Consider the following 21,996-nt stretch of genomic DNA (forward strand, 5'->3'; position numbering starts at 1 on the left):
TTTCCCTCATTACTTTAGAGAAAAGAAAGCCAATGTCAGAGTCACACTCTGGTGGGTGATTAAGCTCATAGTCCTTAGAATCAAACCAAAGTGGGTTTAAATCCCAGGTTTGCCACTTACTACAAATGTGACATTAGGCAGGTAGCATAACCTCTTTGAGCCCCAGTTTTCTTGCCTGTAAAATGGGAATGTTAATACCTCCCAAGTTTGCTACAAGGTTAAATGATGTGATGCACGAGAAAACACTGCCAAACAAGTAGAAAGAACTAAAAAAAAAATGGTGCTATATCATCAATCAATTTTGCAATAAAATTATGGAGAGCCTCTCAAACCCTAGTATCAGAAGCAGATTTCAGTGTGTGTTTGATCCAAGTTTTCTCACTGCAGACCTGTTTTGCTGAATCACTATCCTCTATGGCTATACTCTTTCAAGCATAAAAGCACATAGGCACAGCTTTGGGTGTCCAAGATCCAAGTCATTTAAAACACGAGCAAGGGCAACTTCTCTTACTTCCCTTGGCTAAGCTAGCTTCAATAGCATACCCTAAGGTCTCTTGTGGCCCTGTGCTGGCTGTGAAGGCAGGGGAAGCAGTGTATAGGTAATAGAGGTCTATTTGTTTTCTCAGTCCTCTAGCCCAAGATCATCATCCATTACAACAAGAAATATCTAACGAGTGCCTATTTTGTAGAAGAAGGTAAGATTTTAGACCATTCCATGTGAGTGGTAGAATTCACCTTTCTTTTCACTGACATATAGACCTTGGAATGTGTATGTCTTGGGTCATATTTCCCAGAAGCAGACCCTGATATGAGGATTCCTATGCAAGTGATTTTATTGGAAAAGTGCTCCCAAGGCAGAGACCAAAAGAAAGTGGGGAAAGCAGAATAGAGAAAGAGGAAGCCAAAAAAACAAGGTTGCAATGTCAAGAAAAGTTTCAGCTTTGTCTTGATCCCAAGGTGGATCTCTGGGATGCAAATTACACCTAGAGTTTATTTCAACAAGAAGCAAGGGAACTCAGCTTTTATATTTCTGCCCATTGGCTGTGGGCCTCCCCAGGGTGATATAAACTCCCAGGGTCTTATGTACAGGTGAAGCAAGTCCATTAGCCCAAGGGAAAGTCACCAAAGAAGGTCACAGGTGCTAGTCATTAGCAGAAAAGCACACTGAAACTGGGTGCTGAGCACACCAAACAGGTAGAACGGATCTGGGGAAATTTGTGCAGGACATGTACAGTATCCAGCACCAGCTTACTACTCTACTTGACCTTGGAAGATATCAGAATTCAGTGGTAGTGAGGAATCCTAATCACAACCTTTTCACCAGGAATCTAATGGATAAAATGAAGTCCTTATCACAGGTATTAACCTATATTTATTCCTCGTTGCTACATCTATTTACAGAGAATATAGGGTTTTGGAACCTACATCTGCAGTTTCCTTTACAATTCTGAAAATCTCTCACTCTCTTTAGGTATCTCATTTGCACATATACCAGCCAAATCAGGCCCCAAGCCCCAGCTAAGAAAGTATTTGCATCTTTTATCTGACCTACTATTCTGATTAACAGAATCCCTCATATTGGAACTGTGTATTGATTTTTTTAAAAAGCTGCACACAAATACTTAAAAGTCAAAACATCCCTAGCAACCCAGAAACTGACAGGCTGTGAAATGGTTGCTTAAGGACCTGTCATCCAAACTAAACTCACCTGAAAACTGATGTTACACAAACAGAAAAATGGTCTCTGTGTGCTTGTCGTTTTTCTAAAAGAAACTATAAGGGGTACTGAGTTTAGTTTTCAGTTGTTCTTCTACTTTGGACAAGGGACCACCTGGCACCAGACACAGTTATGAAACAGGATGAGTTAGTTCATCATTTTCCTCTCCAAAAACAAACACACACAGCCTCCTCCTCACCCCACCTGTGCCCTCCACTAAACTCGCCGAGAAGCTCACCCACGGCCCATCCCAATAGGTCTGCCTCCCCAAATCCTACCCTCCCTGAGCTTCCCATGGGCACTTCAAACAAGCAGTGGTTCTCAACTGGGGCTGATTTTGCCCTCCCACCCCCTCCAGAAGACATTTGGCAATATTTGGAGACATTTTTGTGTGTCACAACTGGGGAGAGGGTAGAACTGGCATCTAGTGGGTAGAGGCCAAAATTGCTGCTGAGCATCTTTCAGTGCACACAACAGTGTCCCCCACTCCCAACAAACAAAGAATAATCCGGCCCAAAATGTCAATAGCATCAAGGTGAAAAAACACTGTGATAATCTTGGTGTCCTGTGGGTTCCCTCTAAAATAGACCCTGAGATAAGGGTCTGAGTGCAACTAGTTTATTTGGGAGGTGATCCCTGGAAGAACCAGTGGGGATGAGGGGAAATGAAACAGGGAAGGGAGGGGAAACAGTAAAGGGTATGTTAAAAATCACTCACACCTATGGCAACTAGGACTCATTCCTGGTGTGGAACTCTGGAGACTGTATGGGATACGCCTCAGAGTTATCCCACACAAGGCCATGGAAGCTGGAATAGTTATCTTCTAACTCCCATCTGTCATTAGCTGAGAACTGCTTCCAAGTGCTTTCTGGCACTTCCAGCCTGCCCTGCAAGAACCAAGAGAAAACCCTGAGGTATAGAGTTGTGGGTGCTTGTGGCAGGACCCCATGGGCATGTATGGGCATGGTGAGTGCTGAGGGAGTATAGGGAAGGCACCAATAGTGTCTGCTGGAGTTGGTCCTCTAAGGGAACATTTATTAGGAATATACCTTGAGTTCCTTTTTCTGAGGATGATGCCTTAGCCAAAAAAGTAATTCTAATTGTGTCCCTGGTAGGTGTCCTAGAAGACAAGCAAGAGTGACATGTTTTAGTTAGAAACACCTTATTAGAACATGCAGTTAGAAGGACTCTTAGAAACCACGTTCCAGCTCTATATCAATGCACAAATCTCCTTAAAAACATCCCCAGCGAATAACCATCTGGTCTTTGCTTGAATACACCCAGGTATCCAGGAACACATTAGCTCATGAGAACCACCCATTCTGTTTTCAGAGAGTGTGGTTCAGGGGAAAAAGAGCCACTTGGAAGCTGAGTGGATGTGAGTTTAAACCTCGTTCTGCCACTTAATGGCTATGTAACTAACTTTGGGCAAGTTACTTAACCTCTCTGAGTCTCCTTACATATAAAATACTAGCAATATTACCGACCTCTTAAAGTTGCTGTGAAGATTGAATAATATAAGGAATTTAGCACAACTTCTGACAGGTGCTCAATAAATATTAGCTGCCTCACCCCTCTTCTTTCTCCATCTTATCAAATCCCACATGTCAGCTCTGTACCTCACACATGTTTGATCTTTTCATTGTGGTCCTAACATCCAGAAGAATATAAAAAAAGCCCAGCTCATCTTCCCACTGACCTAAGACTTCCCTTCTCCACTAAAACACACCTGGCTTACTCTAACATTCCTTACATGGCCTAGCTCTGTGGGCCTCTACTTTTTGGTCACTCTCCAGAAGGGACTGGAATCCCCCCAAGGAGATAGCTGCAATCTTATCCTGACCTGGCAAAAACAACACTTGTAGATCACATCTTTTTAATTTTGATGCACATGGATCAAAATGAGTTCTATATGAAATAGTCTTCTCTTTTAACATAAAGAAAATGTTAAAATATGGTTTAAACTTCTTATATTCAGGAAAGAAGGCAGGCAATGATTTTCTCTTTCCTTACCATGCTCCATTTTAACTCTTGCAAATGTTTCTTTCATGCTGCATTTGCCCCTTGCCCTCCATGATGAAAAGTGCTTTCTGTTACTAATTGAAAAGGAAAAATGTAATGTTTCATGTAAAGATTCATATTCTGAATAGAGGTGGCCTCATATTTCAGAAGGGCTGGCAAGTCCGTCCTTGGCGGTTGCCAAGAGGTGGGTTGGACAGACACAGCTTGAGCTAGAAAGAACATCCAGCCTTGAAATTTGAAGTGGCAAATTTTGCAACGCCACCCTCCCTTTCCCTGCTTGAAGCTCCTGAATGTTCTTTCTGGTCATACCGATATCTGGCTAGGGAAGAAAATCACCCAACAAGAGATTTCGCTTTCCCTTACCTATGACATGATCCCATTTTTTCTAAATATGTGTGTATGCGTGTGTTTATAAAGATATATATAACAAAATGTTAACTGGAGTCTGTATCTATATGTGACCAATTTGTTACTTTCTGCTTTTCTGTATTATCTGATTTTTTTGGCAGTAAGAATGTATTTAAAATCACTGAAGGAAATCAGAAAAAAGAGACCTTTTTATTTTCAAAGGAAAGAAGAAAACTTGCTGTCCTCTCTCAAATAGGTCATATGATCATTACCCACAAAGCAATGACAGGGCTCCTGAAGCCCTGTCTCCTGAAGCCAGAGCTAGCTTGCAGAATGACATCCTCCAGCCTTGTGGGCGCCAATCTACTTTGCAATAGAGAAATTAAAATTCAGGAACAGGAAGGACTTCTTCCTCCATCCCCCCCCCCCATGACCTTGGGAGTTGATTGGCAACTGTTCTACTTCCTACCAGTTATCAATAACCTGAGGTTCAGACTAGGGGCCGGGAAGAAAGGAGAATCCCTCCTGGGACTGAATTGAATTCTAGGGCAGGGATGCTGCTTGATACTTCTATATTCCCTACTGGTCTGGCACTGTGATTGACACAAAGAATCACAGATTTTCAGCGTGATGGAACCTCAGAGGTCATTCAGCCGCAATGCTTATTTCCATCATCAGTGCTTAATAATTCCCTAATGAACAGATTAACTGTGGCTACTTTAGCTGCTTTAGCTGCTCAAGAGGTTTAAGCCACAGAGTCAGATGCCTCAGTTCATCCAGACACCATTCCCGGCCAATCCCCTCTGTCAATGTCCAGGAATACAAAGACATGACTCAGCATTTATGCCTCCATGACTGAGACAGGAGAAGGGGCTGGTGACCCATGGTGGGACCAGCACCAACAGCAGGTCTCATTTACAGCTTTCAGGGCTGGCGATGGCTGCATGCCTGGCATCAGTACAGATCTCCCCTCCCACAATGTTCCTGCCCACTCCTTGGGGTATATGGACATGGCTGTAGGCCAAAACACAGCTCTGTTCACCAGTTCAAGATAAGGAAATATCTATCTGGGCCTGACTTGCTATATAAGTACCAGATGGTAATGATTAAAATTAAATTAAATTAATGTTTGACAGTCCATGAAGGGCATAAATTGCATGGTGTGCTGCTTGTCCAATCTGTCATCTTGTTTCCCTCAGCTCAGGTCAACAAACAACAGCTGAAAGCTCCCTCTCTGGGTCAAACAGTAGCTTATTTCTCTGCTATGGAAATGGCTGCTCAGTTTACTAAGTTAAAGGCTTCTACGCTGCCAAAATCTTGATTAAGGTGCCTTAAAAGGCAGAGAATTCTATCTTTTTACCACAATCTCTAGCAGTCATCTCCCAAACACAGTAACAGCAATTGTTGGTTAGAATTCAGAAACTGGGAAATCTGTGCCTGGCCTAAGTGCAAACCCAATGCCAAAGTCACAAAGCAATTTCCAGCTCTAATGACAGCCTTTTTCATTCACGTGGTTTCTAGAACGTGTGGGCAGTGCTGATGTGTTATCAAGTTGCAAAAGAATTCATGGTGTCACATTTTAAAATCACCCATCTGCCAAGTACTCTCTTGCAAAGGACTTTCAGATTTAGGCTTTTGCTCCTTTCCCTTGTGTTATTCAGGAATGGGTATTCCAATATTTACATTGCCTTTCTAGCTATTTAAACCCAAAGTAACATTTCAAATTTTGCACTTTTGCACGAGAACTTTGATGAATTGTTCAAAACGTTCAGCATACCTTTTGTGGTGGCAAAGATTGATTTCTCCAGTAGTAAGCCAAATAATAGAATAAGCAATTGAAGTGGGCACTGAATGCTGGAAGCTGGGATGTGTTACCCAGATTGCCCTTCAGGAATGAAACACTTCTTTCTGCAGCTGCTGGGAGTGCTGCCTGAGGAAGGCAGCTGTCAGCCCCCTTTGGAGATTGCCTCCACTGAAGAAAATGGCCTCGCCCAAGATCTCTTCTAAGCGCAGCCTACATCACCTGACTTGGGACAGCTCTGAAGGGTCTTTTCCTTTCTAGTTATTTTCTCTGTGGGCTTGTCTCCCAGATTACTGCCTCAGTCCCACCCCAAATCATTCAGGTCTCTGCTCAAATGTCACCTCATCAGAAAGGCCTTTCCTCATCTTTCTTTTTAAAATAGCATGCACGTAGCCCTTCCCCATTGCCACACATCCATTGCTCTCTGTGCTCTTACCCTTGCTTCATTTCCTTCATTTTTCTTACCACTACCTGCCATTATTTATTTATCAATTATTTTGTTTCATGCCTGTCTCTGCACTAGAATATAAGCTCTGTGATGGCTGGGACTTTGGCTATTTTGTTCATTTCTTTATCTCCACTATCCAGAAAAATACCTAACACATATATATTCTCAATAAATATTTGTGAATAAGTGAATGAGTGATTAGTTGCCTAATATCTTAACTACTTCCTGGTACTTAGGCTGTCTAGCATTCTCACTGCACATCCTGAGAGTCAAAGTCCTGGCAGGGAAGCAGAATAGTCAAGAACACAGGCTTTGGGGCAGGGCGTGGTGGCTCACACCTATAATACTAACTAGCACTCTGGGAGGCTGAGGCAGGAGGATCGCTGGAGCTCAGGAGTTCGAGATCGGCCTGAGCAAGAGCGAGACCCCATCTCTACTAAAAGTAGAAAAAAAATTAGCTGGGTGTTGTGTCGTGTACCTGTAATCCCAGCTACTCGGTGGGCTGAGGTAGGAGGATCTCTTGAGCCCAGGAGTTTGAGGTTGCTGTGAGCTAGGCTGATGATGCTCTACTCCCGGCAACCGAACAAGACTCTGTGTCAAAAACAAAGAAAAAAAAAAAAAAAAAGAACACAGGCTTTGGAGTTAGACTAACCTATTCACTTAGTTCACAATTACATAACTTGCAAGCTGTGCTAGGCATTGCTCTCTGTACTTTAATGTTATTAATGCATATATTTCTCAGAACAGTTATAAGAGGTAAATGTTATTCCCATTGTAAAGATGAAGAAACCAAGGAACAGAGAGATTAAGTAATTTGTCTCGGGCTACACATCAAATTAGAGCCAGAATTTGAGCCCAGGCAGTCTGTCTCTAGAATCTCTGCCACTTACTAGCTGCATAATTTTTAGTAAGCTCCTCTCTGACCTGATTTCTTTGCCCATAAAAATGAAAATAATAATAGCTAACATAAAAAATTGTAAGCATTTTTAAATGAGATGATATGCATAAAATGCTTAGCTGGGTTCCTGATCCATATAACTGCTTAATAAAGCATAGTTGCTATCATTTTTATCCCTGTGCCTTCCCTTCCCCTCCTAAATCCTAACAGACTGCATGGACTTCCAAGTATTACCTCCAGCTGACTTTTGTTTCATTTTAGATTCCCTATATTGACTTCTTGACCCTTGCTGAATGACATTCCCACCCCACCATTCTGATGTTCCACATACAACCCCAGCCTTGTGTCACCTCTGACTCCACTCTAGTTTTGCCACACCCCTGTAGACAAAGCTAGGGACAGATCCAGAACTCTTCACATCTACTCTTCCTTGTCATATCATGAAATAAAATGATTACTAGAGGCAGAAGCAACAAAATTCATGTAGTGTGACTTGCCTTTGATAACTAGCCCTGCAGTTTCTGATTTCCCTTACCCAGTATAATCACTCAGATAAAACAAAGCTCAAATTTGACCAGGTGTGCTGGCCACTGTGGTGCACAGTCCAGATCCTCCTTCAATGAAGTCCTTGTCTCAGCTGCTAAGAGTACTGATGGCAGACATCCCTTAGCTCTCAGCCCTGTCCGGGATTGCCTCAGCTGAAGAGAACCACTACAACCAAGAGGTGATTTCCTTGATGACCTTCTAGGGTAGTCAATACCCAATGACATATCAATGCAGTCATATAGATTCTCAGCCACCTTGGCCCAGACTGGGGACCACCCTGAAGAACCATTCTACCTCCAGAGATCCTGCCTCCTACGCTCTATCTCAGAGTGGACTTCCCAGGAAGCCTAGTGTACAACACTGGTCTAGCCCAATTCACTCACACTCATTGTATGGTCTCAGGATTCCTCTAGAAACTACTGAACCCAGGAGACAAATGGTATCTCAGCATTACAACTTACTGCACTTCCCCAACGCATCCCCAGTCATTTTTTTTACCTCTTCTCAGAGGCATGACTAGTCTAGCCTTCCTGCTTACACAAACACATAAATGAAGCCAGAAAAATGATGCCTATTAATCAATTCTTGCTTACTGTTCATCACCTCAGCTCAGAGCTTCTCCTTCCTCAAGGAAGTAAGACAAATGATCATGGGTTGCCAAAATAATACTGTTTCTTTACTTTGACCTCCTGAATCCTAGGAAGATTTATCAGCAAACAACAAGCTCATTTTAACTATACATCAGAAGCAGACAAAGAGTCAGTCATTAAGTAAACATAAACTAGGTTCTTCACCCATTTTGCAAAGGCTCATATATTTATAAACATGCCCTTGGGCAAGGGTCAGCCTCAATGATACTCCCCTTGGGAATAACAAATCCCAAACCACTTATTTGTTATGACCATAAATGACATCTTGATCTGAGTAATCATTAAAATTTCTGTACTTTTAATGGCCCATAAAATCTTAACATGCTCCCTTACATGTCAGGTTTCCTAAACTGCAACTGGATCTACCTCATAGCTTCTATTTGATCTTCAAGAATAGATAAAATAACTGCCCTATTCAAGTTTGCAGTACTGTGTGTTTGATAAGCTAATAAAAATCATAGAAGACAAAAATGCAGCAGAGCATAACTGCTTATTTTTTAGATTTGCTCCAGGAAGATACTTTATCTTATTAAGTAGATCTTGCTAAGCAAATCCTTTGCTCTCACAGCAGGCAACCTAATTCTTACAAAGGAATGAAAGGAACACTTGATAGCCTATTGGTTTCTCATATTAGTTTTTGCTTTATGATGTCTCTTTGAAAATATTGTTTCATTTTTGGTCTTAGACTGTCTAGATGCCCAAAGTGGAACTGGTATTGTTAGGCAAGCATGTGTACTGATCAATAAATATTCTGTCCTTTCTAGTGAAAGATGATATGATTGATGCTGACCCCAAGCTGTATGGACAATCACAGCTGTAAAAACAGATGCTCCTCTCCCAGGTCCATCTCAGCCATATGTTCTTATTCATCGTGGAGGGCACTTGGCAGAGATGGGTGTCTTGTGTCAGTAAGCCTTTGATACTCCTGCACTATCTGAAGATTATTCTAAAAAAATTATGATTCACTGCTGATGGGGCTAACTATCTCCTATAATTCTACATTTCCTGTGCCTCATGTTCTGAGATTTTGCTTCTGTGCCTCAGATACTTATAATCATCTCATTTCAAGTTCTCTATAAAGTAGTTACTTGGATCACCAGAAAAAATGAATCTACAAGGGCTTAACTAAAACATCCTGTATAAAACAACACTTTATGGTTATGAACATTACTATAGGGGAAACTACTGCAATTTAGAATCTGCCCATGGGAGCTTCAGACTTAGGTGGGAGTACACAAAGCAGAATGATGTCTGCCATCACTGAAGTAGGTTGGGTTGCATGACTACCCCCATAATCTCAAAGTGAATCACAGGGGTCCTTGTTAAAATGAAGCTTCTATAGGAGATCCACTGAATAAGAATCTCTAGATTGGTGTTGGAATCTGCATCTTTAACAAGCTCCCTAAGTGATTCTCATGCACACTAAATGTTGAGAATCATTGCCCTAGTGGCTGATTATTTCAGCGTAGGCATGGTTCCTGCAACACCACAAGTAGTTAGTGATTCTCTGTGTTTTGGAAGGAAACTGCAGCATTCAGTGACTATCACCACTGAAATGTATGATTTTTCTTTCTTTTTTGAGACAGTGTCTCACTCTGTCACCTCAGCTAGAGTGCAGTAGCATCACCATAGCTCACTGCAACTTCAAACTCCTGTACTCAAGCCATCCTCCTGCATCAGCCTCCCAAATAGCTGGGAGTACAGGTGTGTGCCACCATGCCCAGCTAATTTTTCTATTTTTAGTGGAGACAGGAGTCTCACTCTTGCTTAGGCTGGTCTCAAACTCCTGGCCTCAAGCAGTCCTCCTGCCTTGGTCTCCCAAGGTGCTAGGGATACAGATGTGAGCCACCACACCTGGCCTGAAATGTATAATTAATCATTATAATGATGGTGTTGATGCTTCACCCAGAGCACCCATCCCCCATCTGCTTACTCCATTTTACCCAGAACTGGGACTAACTCTATTTATTTTATATTTAGCAGCTGTGAGTGTTGGCTGCAAACAGCTCACAGCTGCACTCTTCTCTGGACAATTACTCTCCAGCTGATGGGAAGCATCTCGCCAAGAGATGTCCAAGAGGTTACATACCCACCAACATAGCCAATGACTGACTGGTATGTAGGAGCAAAAGGCCATCCCCTTTGCCCCAAGTGAGACACCACTGTGGTACTATCTCTGCTCTAGAGCTCACTGTGGGATCAGGCTGATGCTAGACTTCTGTTAAAACACATCTTTGCTTAGCTTCTTCCTCTGCCTTTCTGCTTCTCTCACTTCCTTCCTTACAAGTTTCTCCCGGGAACACTCCAAGAAATAAGTGTCAGAGAGGATGTGGAGAAAGGGTTACACTTATATACTACTGATGGGAATATAAATTGGTAGAGCTATTATGGAAAAACAGTAGTTCCTCAAAAGCTAAAAATATAGAACTACCATATGGTCCAGCAATCCCACCTCTAGATATATATCCAAAGGCGATGAAATCAATATGTTGAAGAGGTATCTGCACTCCCATGTTCATTGCTGCATTATAGCCAAGATAGGGAATCGGCCTAAGTGTCCATCAATGGATGAATAAATAAGAAAGAGTGGTGTTTATACACAATGGACTACTATTCAACCTTTAAAAAAAGATCCTACTTTTTGCAACAACATGGAAGAATCTGGAAGACATTATACAAAATGAAATAAACTAAGCACAGAAAGACAAATACTCCGTGATCATACTCGTATGTGAAATCTAAAAAACAAAACAAAACAAAACAAAACAAAACAAAACAAAAAACACTGTTCATGGAAACAAAAAGTAGAACAGTGGTTACCAGGACCATGGGGTGGAGAATGGGTAGACTTGGGTCAAAGGGTACAAAGGTGCAGTTATGTAGGATGAATAAGTCTAGAGATCTAATGTATAGCATGAGGACTATACTTAATAATATTATATAGTAGAAATTTGCCAAGAGAGCAGATTTTTGGTGATCTTGCCACAAAAAATAGTAACTATGTGAGATGATGGATATGTTAACTTGCTTGACTATCCTAACCATTTAATTATGTATAAGTATATTAAAACATCATACTGTACATCTTAAATATATATGATTAAAAGAATCCTTGTCTCAGTCTCTATTTCCAGGTTATTCTACCTAACACAACATTGTTACTCAGCAGTCGAGTTGTAAAAATAACAAAAATAACTCTGTGATAAATACAGAGATGTATTTGTAGCAAAATAGAAAAGAACAAAGATGTTCTGGTTCTAAGTAAGATGGGGTAACTCCACCCTTTTTTTATCCCATTTAATGCAGCTATAACACATGGACAGAATGCATAGGGAAGCTATTTGAGGATTCTGAAAAATAAAGAGTAGCAGGCAGATTGGGGGAAAAGGCCAGGATCTGAAGTGCTACCTAATTGGTGCTGAGTTTATCATTTATTTTTCCTCTCCTATCCCTGGTCTAGAGTAGTCAATGCAGCCAAAAATTTAGGAATGAGTACTGGGGTGTGGACAGAGAGAGCTTTGGGAGAAGCCCTCTAGTTCTATCTTAAAAAGCAGAAAAGCGATCTCTTGATGATCAAAAAGAGTGGGGGAAATCCCATGGGTTTTCCCTTTTCTCTGTTCTCCTGCACTCCAGGCAATCTTGTAGTACCAACACTAGCAGTAGAGACAACGGCAGCAATGGGGGACTACAGATGCCTAAAACTCTGAGAGAGAAGAATCTTTGTTTCTGATCAGAAGAGCTGTGTCCCAAGAGGATGAGGTGAACCCTCATTGCTTTTTTCCCCCTCTTTCTTCCATTCTGCTGTTCAGTCCCAGACATAGGTGCAGTTGTGGGAAGTGCACAGCACAGCATAGTTAGCTGAAACTCCACCTTTCTTAGACTGTAAGAGGGTCAGAGACTATAAGGTGAGCCCCAGGGAAGAAAAAGTAATGGGGCAATTTTGGAAAGTATGAGGAAAACAACCCGATAAAATAGTTTGTGAACACCTAGGCTCCCTCCCTAGTTTGTACATATGGGTCTGACCCTAAACGATTTACCAAAGATTTTGAGAACTGAAATATGGGAAAGAACACTGCTTAGGTCCTAAACTGGCCACTGGATGGCACACATATGAGACAGATCTGAATAGCACTGCAAAGGCTTTGGAAACTGGACATTGGAACCATAATCCACAGAAGGTGGGTTGGAATGTACAGCCTGAACTCAATAAAGTTGTTTGCCTGTTACAACAAAGCTAACTACATTCCCCATGGGACTTAAAGACACAGAGTCTCATAACCCAGTCTTCCAAAATGTCCAGCATAAAATACACAATTACTCAGCATACAAAGAACCAGCAAAAATTTCAACTCTCATGGGAAAAAAACAACCAACTGAAGGCAATGCCAACCTGTCACAGATGTTGGAATTATCAGACAACTACGGAGCAACTAGTATTAAGATGCTCCAACAAATAAGAGAAAACATTCTCAAAATAAATGAGAAGACAGAAAGTCTCAGTAGGGAAATAGAAGATAAAAAGAGAAATTAAATGAAAAGTTTAGAACTGAAAAATACAATAAACAAAATTTAAAAAACTCACAAGATGGTCTCAATAGGAAAATGAAGATAATAGAGGAAATAATGAGCTTGTAGGTAGATCAATAGAGATTATCCTATCCAAACAATGGAGAGAAAAAAATATTATTAAAAATAATAAACAGAACCTCAGGGACCTATAGGGGAATACTAGGAGGTCTAACATTTGTGTCATTGGAGCCTCAAAAGAAAATGAGAAAGAGCACAGTGCAGAAAAAAATATATGAGGAAATAATGGCTGAAAACTTAATTCCCCAAGTTTGGCAAAAGATATAAACCTATAGATTTAAGAATCTCAATCACTTCTTGGCTTTTTGGGTAAGGTCAAGTGTAGTACCTGTTCTTATAAGATTTAAAAAATCTTAGAAAATCTCAAGTAGGATAAACCCAAAGAAATCTATGCTCAGATACATCATAATCAAACTGCCAAAAACCATAGACAAAGAAAAAATCCTGCGAGCAGCCAGAGAAAATGACACATTACTTACAGGGGAGCAACAATTTGAATGTCAGCAAATTTCTCATCAGAAATCATGGAGGCCAGTAGGAAGTGAAATGACATTTTTTTTTAAGTGCTAGAAAAGAAGAATTGTCAATCCAGTCCTTCAGTAATGAAGGTAAAATAAAGACGTTATCAGATGAAGGAAAACTTAGAGAATTTATTGCATGCAAACATTTTCTGAAGAAATTGCTAAACGAAGTTCTCTACACAGAAAGGATATGTTATCAGAAAGAAACATGGAATATCAGAAATGAAACAAAAGCAATATAAATTGTAAATGTCTAGGCAAATAGAATATTCTTTCCTTTTGAGTCCTTTAACATATGTTTGATGATTAAAAGCCAAATTTATAATATTTTCTGATAGGGTTTTTAATATATGTGAATATACTTCTTTTATAGGCAACTATAATATAAAAGGGGAAAGGTAAAGGAACCCATATGACAGTAATATTTTTCTTCTTGAAGTACTAAAATATTTATTCTGAATGGACTGTGAAAAGTTCACTATTCTCTGGATACTCTCAGGGTTTTTTCTTTGTCTTTAGTTTTTGGCAGTTTGATTATGATGTGTCTGGGCATAGATTTCTTTGGGTTTATCCTATTTGAGATTTTCTGAGATTTTTTAAAAATCTGGTAAAAACAGATACTACACTTGATCTTAGCCAAAAAGCCAAGAAGTAGCTGAGATTCTTAAATCTGTAGGTTTATGTCTTTATCCAGTATGTATATTGTAATCCCCAGAACAAGCACTAGAAATAATGTTTCAATGTTTCCCTTTTCTATGATCAGTTGAAAAAAAAACACACAATGAAAGTTAAAAAAACAATACATAGTAAAAAAGCATAAAGATAAATTAAAGTGGAATATTAAAATATGTTCAAATAATCCAAAAAGAAGAAGAAAAGAAAAAGAGAGAAATGAAAAATAGAATAATCAAAAAACAACTAATAAAATAAGTCTAAATCCAAATATATCAATAATTAGATTAAATGCAAATGTAAAAGTCAGAGATTGTCAGAATGGATTTTTAAAGAAAGGTCTAACTACATGCTTCCTATAAGAGACTCATTTCAAATATAATGATATAGATATGTTAAAATTTAACAGGATGAAAAAAGACATAGTATGCAAATACCAATAAAAGGAAAGCTGGAGTGGCTATATTTTAAAAAAATAGATACTGGCAGAGTGGCACGCTGCTGAATCTAATCTACTTGTCACCAATAATTGCTTAATACAATTTTTATTTACATTTTTTTCTCAGAAAAGTTTTATTTCATCGTCTCCATAGACCTTCCAAGCATACAAATACTAAAAAGCTGCCCAGCTAGTGCAAAACCTGGAATGTTCACAGGTTTTGAATTAGAATCTTCCAGACTGCTCTAATCTAATAGCTTACTTAATAACATAAGACATAATATCTTTCTCCTTAACTCTCCCAGTTACGTGCAGGGCAGTTTTCCAGGCAGATCTCTGTTTCTTATGAAAAAGTCAATTTTTTTTTCTATTTTCATTTTACAATGATAATAACCCCTACCCGATATGGTTGTTGTTAATATTTAAGATGAGATACCTTATTGAGATATGCTTAGCACAATGCCTGGCACATAGTGGGTACTCAATAAACATAGTTCCATTCCTCTTCATTTTTATGCCCTAGAATAATGTTTGCTAAGTAAATTGAGAGTAAGGTTTGGAGTCTCAGATAAGGTTTTATGGAGAGTGTGTAATGGTCTTGGCTTTGAGGAGAAGCGAGATATAATGGAAAGCAAAAAAGAACGGCCTCCCAGCCCCTGGTAGGAAGATAGCATAAAGGTAATCGTTGAAGTCTCAGGCAGCCAAAGATAGGATTAATGAATAAAGAACACTTGATAAGTAGAAAGGATATTGATTTGGAACCTAGCCTCAAGGAACCAAAATAAAAAAGTATTACGCTTGTGGCTGCAGGAGCTGACTGCAGGCTAGCCTATGACCACATGGGGAAGTAGGCAAATTTTTTCTTTAGTACTTTTCCACCACCTGCTTTTCTGTCTTTTCTTTACTTTAACATATTTTCCAAGGACTCTAGTGTACTACTTATGCTCACTTATTTGGGAAGAAAGTGGGCTGAAAAATATCTAATTCATATTAAAGAGTTTTTGACCTAATGGGTAGATCATCAGCAGTTTAAAAGAAAGCGTTGGCTTGCCTTGTGATTAATTGAGAGAAAAGACTCTTCAATGATTGAATTCCCACCATTTCTCCTGAGTAGAGAAGATATTTTTGGTTAGGGAGGCTACCCAATCAAATCATAACACAAAGATAACTTTCCACTTCATCTATGGGTGAGAAGGACCCAAATTAATAGATCCAGGCATGCGCAGTCTAGATATAATTATGTTTTAGTGTCAGCATTCTAAATGAGGCTTTAGAAGAATTTGTCTCAATTCCCCCTATGCATCATTGTTGAACAACAGGGAGAAGCACTGCAGGGATTTCTGGCTGAAGCAACCCTAGGTACAAAGAAATGGAGAAGCAAGCAAGTGCGATAAGCCAAGGCTCAAAGTAACAATACTGTATTCAATCCAAAGGGCCAGAGCCATGATTTCCGACCATCCTTCCAAGTTTGAAGTTTAAAGACAATAATTTCAAACTAGGAAATGGTTAGGAGCAACTGTTAAGTCCAAGGGAGTTATGGTGAGAAGTCCATCCATGACATCCACGGCTAAGTTCTTCAGTGGCTGCTAGCTGTGACTGTCCACTGGATTAGCTTAAAATGTTAAAGGCAGAGTGAGTATAGAAGATCCAGCAATGGGTTTCTGATGCTAGGGGGAAACTTTAAATAAATATTAGAGAATTGGTAGCTATGACAATACTGAAGTTATGAAGCTATTAGAATACAGAAGTTATGACACATGCTACAAGAGGAGGTAGTAAAATCACTATTTAAAGTCTCATTAGACACTCATTTTTAAACTTCCATTTTAAAGACAGGATTTAAGAAAAATAATGAGATCTATTTTGTGGTAGTGCTGAGATATGAGCTAAATGACCCATGAGAGGTCTCTTCAAACCCAAGCGATACTGTTTAAATGTTAAAATCCATCTGCTAGAATGGAAATTAAATCCGATAAGCATTCTCCTCAGAAAAACATTGCTTTGTATGAGCAATGCTCTATTTGCTCTTCTCTTTCTTTCTTTTCATCCCTTCCAAATTAAAAACTGGCTCAAACCTATCTCAAAAGTAATTTTCTTGATATTAACCCCTAAGAATAGGATTCATAGCCTAATATACCAAAAATGTCAAATAGACTTCATCTTGATAGAGGTTTCCTGATCTTTGTGTTGAAAAATATTCTGAAGCTGCATTCAAAGGGCTATGGCTGATTAGCAACACCTGCCCTGTGCAGGATGGGCGATTATAGCACACTTACCAGGTGTTTCCTACTTCTGCCATTTAACAAACAACCTAAGGAGAATTAATAATTAAAAGCAATAAAAGGCAAATCTAATATTTTAATATTCCAAGGCATTTATGATCTCACAGGCATCAATGATATTTGGTGCATGGTATAACAGACTCCTTCCAAGCATATGGAAATAAGAGGCTATTTGTTGTTCAAAACAAAGAGATCCAATAGAAAAGGGAAAGACATAATACGGGTACACTATAAATAGATAAACCATTTTTGCAAATCTACTATTCTAAGGTTGGTATCATAAGGAAAATATTTAGGTATGATTTAAAGGAGAGAGGAAGCAGAACTGATAATTGTTATGGCCTAATTTTTCTAATATTGATTAGAAAACTGATTTTAGAGGCATAGGGCTGAACTTCAATCATCATCCATTTCCAAAGCCATCTCATTAACCATAAGCTATACTGCCTAAATTTTAGCTGAATCTCTGACCCCTCAATGCTTAATAATTTTGATTTCTTTTGATAGCTTGGCCTACACAGCTGCCTAATGGCCTTAAAGGTTCAAAGGTAAATCTTCCTGATGTTAATAAAATCATTTTGATTTTATGAAGAGCTTTTTCAGGTGACTTAATCCAGAAGGTCTCAATGGAGTCAACACCCACATCCTCACCCTACCATTTAAAGTTCTACTGTGTAGTTCTGGTACTTGTGGCCATGTGAAAGACTCTAATACAGTGCACACATTTCTTCAGCACCCCCACCATCTGCTTTACCTGAGACAAGTCAAAGGGGTGTATATGTGTGTGTGTTGTGGGGGGGTAGTTGGGAGTGAGAAGAGGGGAGATAAGATGATGTTGTGCCTGACATGTTAGAACTCAAAAACTTATCAAAATAATGAATGAATGAATGGAATTATTGAGACCACCTTAAATAGTGGAAGGATAAGTGCCTACTAGCCTTGGAAGAACAGATAAAACAAACCAGAAAAATAGAAGGAGGCCATTGTAGATAAGATTAGTACTTTCCTACCCTACTATCACCAACCATTTTCCTCCTAAGACAGAAAACTGGGATAGCTTTCCTCCTAAGACAGAAAACTGGGAAGGCATGTATGTCTGTGGTAGAATCAGGAAGGCTAATAATCTTCAAATTAGCAGGCATAATGAAATTCAGCATCAGTTAATCTGGTCATTCTCTACATGTACAGTATGAATTAAGGGGGTCATGCAGAAGATCCTTAAACTGTACAGTTTGTTCTAACTGTGAATCTGGGTTTGGACAAATAGACTTTTTCTTTTTAATAAATATAATGATATGTTGGGAGATAAACAACATCTAAAAAATCATGAGCCTTTAAAAACTTTATTGGAGGAAATAACTGTGCTTAGTTTTAGTGACCAGAGAAAAACTTGAAATAGTTTCTGAATAAGAAATTGATTTTGTTTTTAATTGACTATTTTCTGCATTACTCATTTTGGATTTTAAGCTATGCTGCCATTCTCACTTTTAAAGAGAGAGAAATTGATGGTGTTTGAGCATCTAAATAAATTAGGGTGTAAGACTGTATGAAATTGGCCATGTTAGGCTTCATTTAAAAAATAGCTGTGCTGATAGACAGACAGTCTTGGGAATGAGTGGTCTCTAGAATCTGGCACCAGAGCAGGTTTTGCCTTGGTGAACGCTGCTTTTACTTTACAATGATTTGGACAATAATGCTGCTTCTTATGTTGTATCATTTTCAGTTATTTGCAAGCATAATGTTAAGTATGAAATTAAATATATAACCTAATCTCCATCAAAATTTTGATACCATTTTAACTAAATATCTCACTCTACTTGGTGAAGTTATGTGGAAGAAAAAGACATTCTCAGCTCCAATTGACTCATTATCATGGATTTTTGATGATTAAGGAAAGGTCCTTCATACCACCAGCCCTGCTCCACAGAGGCAGCATATTTGGAACCTAATATTCTTCTATATAGCTTGTTATATTGCTTAATTCAATCCATAATTGGGAAATAGGCAGAGATATTTAATTCATTCTGTGCTCTTGGGTCTGGAATGCAAATGAGTTTTCTCAGAAATTTGAAAAAATCTAGGAATTTATAAAATGTGTGTTTTCATGTTTAAGGAAAATATGAAATTATGTCTTTTTTCATAGAATTCAGAATACCTGGGTATTCTCCATTGATGGCAGGACAAAGTATAAGTGCTGGGAAATTAAAGCCATCAGGAGGAACCCTCATCCAATGACAAGTGGGAATTGATGTATAAGTACTCCAGATCTCCAGCTCCTCAGATTGGATAACTCTGAGGTGCATATTCTACATCAGTTTAGGCTTTTCAAGCAACATGATCTCTATTGCATTTAACTCTGCTGTTGTATAGCAAAAATAGCCATAAATAATTGGTAAATGAGTGAACGATGCTGTGTTCCAATAAAACTTTATTTATGGATACTGAAATTTGAATTTAATATAATTTTTATGTGTCACAAAATTCTTTCAGTATTTTTAAACCATACAAACTATTCTTCACTCCCAAGCTCTATAAAACCAGGCTGGATTTGGCCCACAGGTTGTAGTTTGCCAACCCCTGTTCTATGTTATCTCTTGAAGTTTCTCTGGGGATTCTATCATGGTATCTTGCTGGAAAACCTGTTATATTGCTTTGCTCCCCTTCCCTGGCTCACTTCCCCATTCACCTAATGGTGTTCCCTGGAATTACCTCCGAAACAAGCTACTTGCATTTGGATACTTGTCTTGTGGTTTGCTTCTGGGGAAAACAAAACTAAAGTAACTAGCTTGGCTGATTACTCACTGAACTGAATGTTTGCCTCTTGGCATCATGAAGACAGACCCCAGGAAAAAGTCCTGGACTCCAAGGAGCAGATTCAATAAAAGGCTCTTTCCAGTACAGTCATGCATTGCTTAACCATGGGGATCCATTCTACGAAATGCATTGTTACGTGATTTTGTCATTGTGTGAACATCATAGAGTTTACTTACACAAACCTAGATGGTACAACCTATGACACACCTAGACTACATGGTATAGCCTATTGCTCCTAGGCTACAAACCTGTACAGCTTTTTACTGTACTGAATACTGTAGGCAACTGTGACACAATGGTAAGTATTTGTGTATCTAAATGTAGAAAGGATACAGTAAAAATATGGTATAAAATATAAAAAATGATGCACCTGTATAGTGCAGGGTCATCAACATCACTGTCTTCTACGTTGTCTTGTCCCACTGAAAAGTCTTCAGGGGCAATAACATGCATGGAGCTGTCATCTCTTATGATAACAACACCTTCTTCCGGAACAGCTCCTGAAGGACCTGCCTGAGGCTGTTTTACAGTTAACTTTTTTAAAATAAGTATTATTAGTAGTACACTCTAAAAAAGATAGCACAGTAAATGCATAAACCAGTAACAGTCATTTATTATCATTATCAAGTATTATGTACTGTACATGATTATATGTGCTATACTTTTGTATGACTGGCAGTGCAGTAGGTTTGTTTACAGCAGCATCACCACAAACATGTGAGAAATGTGTTGTGCTTTGACTGCATGACAGCTACGAAGCCACTATGTTACTAGGCACACATCATAGAAAATTTTAGCTCCATTATTATCTTACGGGACCACTGTCGTATATGCGGTCCCTCACTGACTGAAACATCCATATGTGCCATATGACTGTATATTCTCAGACTCACAATGTAATGAGTTAAAGGAATAACCTTTACCATTCCAATCTTCGTGCACCCTAGGTAAAACTGAGAGTGTTAATACCTGCAATGAGCCCAAAGCAGCCATTTCATCTTCTTGGATCCATCACTCTCAAACTCTCACGCTGAGCTTATCAGCAGTGAGGACATAAAAGGTTCCTCATCACAGCAGGTGTCGGTGACTCAGAGTCAACAGAGCCATGTAACAGTCCACAGGAATCCAGGGGCGTTGGGCATGATGATAACCATTGCAGCAATCTCTGTAGCCATGGGGATTTATGAAATGTGTTTTCTTCCCAAAGCTCCCTGCAAATAACCAAAGGACTAAATTATTTCTAGATCAAGAACAGCAGGTGGGTAGATGGGGCATTCATTTTTTGGTCCCATCTCGCTCATTTTCTATAGTAATTGCTTTCTCTGCAAATTGAAAAAGCTTTCCTCACCCTGTTCTCTGCTGTTCCAGATGGCTGTACCCTCTCAACCTGGCAGGTGCCTGCCTGTTGGCAGTCAGGCTATGAACTTACTAAGTGCAGCATTTTCTAATCTTTAGACACAAATGAAGCGATGTAGATTTTTCTAGTAATGATAGGCTTTTCTGATGAAAAGATAGACCATGACATGTGGGCAACAATAAATCATGAAGCTATCTCAAGTTCTAAAGTACCAGGGACTTGGGCGTTGTTGAAGAATTGATTAATAGACACTGATTTCCTCTAGTCCTACTTAGTATGCAACATACAACACAAATATAATTGTAAGCTTAAAAGAAAAAAAAAGCTGACAATACAGAACCAGCTCTGGGGTATTTACAAGTTCTAACAAAATCCTTCCAGAATGTGTTTTAATTGGGTTTCTATTAGCAAGTCTAATCCACTGGGACTCTCTAATCACTAAGGTAAGTCTTAACTCCCTTTCATCATTATTCTCCTTCAGCCCAAAATAGAAAAAAAAGAAATTATCTTTAAGGTGTGAATTTTAACTTGAGTGTAGGTCCAGCAAAATAAGCTATCTCTGGTTCTTCCCAAGCCAAACCCTCTAGAGGGCTTGATTTTAAAATTCAAATACAAGAAAATTATTTATCAGTGTGGTTTTGGCAGTGACATAATTGCCCCTTAAAATAAACAAGTTGGCAGCCTTGCAAAAGAGGAAACGATTCTTATTTATTTATTTATTTATTTATTTATTTATTTATTTATGGGAATTAGGTTCTGCAAACAAATCCCTCTGACTACTGGGGCTTAAAAAGTGCTGTATTGTTGTTTAAATGAAAAAGCAACATGAAGCCAGCGAATGTCCATGGTCTCAGGGTGTGAGAAACGTATCCATAGTAATAAAAACCAAAGTGC

At 39.1% G+C, this 21,996-nt stretch overlaps 2 pseudogenes; one reads left to right on the forward strand and one right to left on the reverse strand.

Moving 5' to 3' along the window:
- Positions 1–13,306: 13,306 nt before the first annotated feature.
- On the forward strand, positions 13,307–13,424 carry LOC142865982 (uncharacterized; annotated as a pseudogene).
- Positions 13,425–14,098: 674 nt separating this feature from the next.
- LOC142865980 (uncharacterized) lies at positions 14,099–14,194 on the reverse strand (annotated as a pseudogene).
- Positions 14,195–21,996: the final 7,802 nt, after the last annotated feature.

The sequence above is a fragment of the Microcebus murinus genome, chromosome X, assembly GCF_040939455.1.
Source record: "Microcebus murinus isolate Inina chromosome X, M.murinus_Inina_mat1.0, whole genome shotgun sequence".
Lineage (NCBI taxonomy): Eukaryota > Metazoa > Chordata > Mammalia > Primates > Cheirogaleidae > Microcebus > Microcebus murinus.